The sequence below is a fragment of the Cryptotermes secundus genome, unplaced genomic scaffold, assembly GCF_002891405.2.
Source record: "Cryptotermes secundus unplaced genomic scaffold, Csec_1.0 scaffold120, whole genome shotgun sequence".
In the NCBI taxonomy this organism is placed as follows: Eukaryota; Metazoa; Arthropoda; class Insecta; order Blattodea; family Kalotermitidae; genus Cryptotermes; species Cryptotermes secundus.
In genome coordinates, this window is record NW_019742442.1 from 536,775 (window position 1) to 537,347 (window position 573).

The following is a 573-nucleotide window of genomic DNA, read 5'->3' on the forward strand; positions in this document are numbered from 1 at the left end:
CTTCGTCTGATGCCTACCCTTTGACCTGTCCAGCAAGGGAGGTCCTGCCAGTAGCTACGCTACCGCTGGTATAGCTCTCAGGGTCCTTGGCATACTCAAACCCCCTCACCACGATAAGGTGGAGACACCAACGAGGGGTGCAGTGTTATTATACACGAAACGTTCCCAGGCAACGAACCTTCAATGAAGGTTATCCAGTTTTCGGGATGACATCGTTACCGCCCGGCAAATAATACGCAACAACTAGTAAAGCAAACGCCATGCAGTCATGGACCATAAGTCAAGGAATTAAAGGGGAAAGATGTCTCAATTCCTCACAGCCCCAGAGCCAGTCCGGACGCCGTGCAGGATTGATAAATCTTGCCCCTTCCGGGAATCAAACTCCGTCCATTCATCCCATAGCCCTTCGCTATAAAGACGCTTCTTACTTGCAAGTAGGGAAAATTACAATTTTTCAAGCAATTTAANTCATTCATGAGTAATCTGTCAGACGACATGTCCACAGCCTCTTCCAAAACAGTTCCTCCACTTAATGCGATCTTCTGTTTTTGGGAAGAGACTATCCAGGAAAAG

At 47.6% G+C, this 573-nt stretch overlaps 1 protein-coding gene across 1 annotated transcript in view; it reads right to left on the reverse strand.

The window, feature by feature from the left end:
• The window catches only part of LOC111873073 (alanine--tRNA ligase, mitochondrial), a 52,532-nt gene that overhangs the window by 7,112 nt on the left and 44,847 nt on the right, over positions 1-573 (reverse strand). The window lies entirely within an intron of this gene.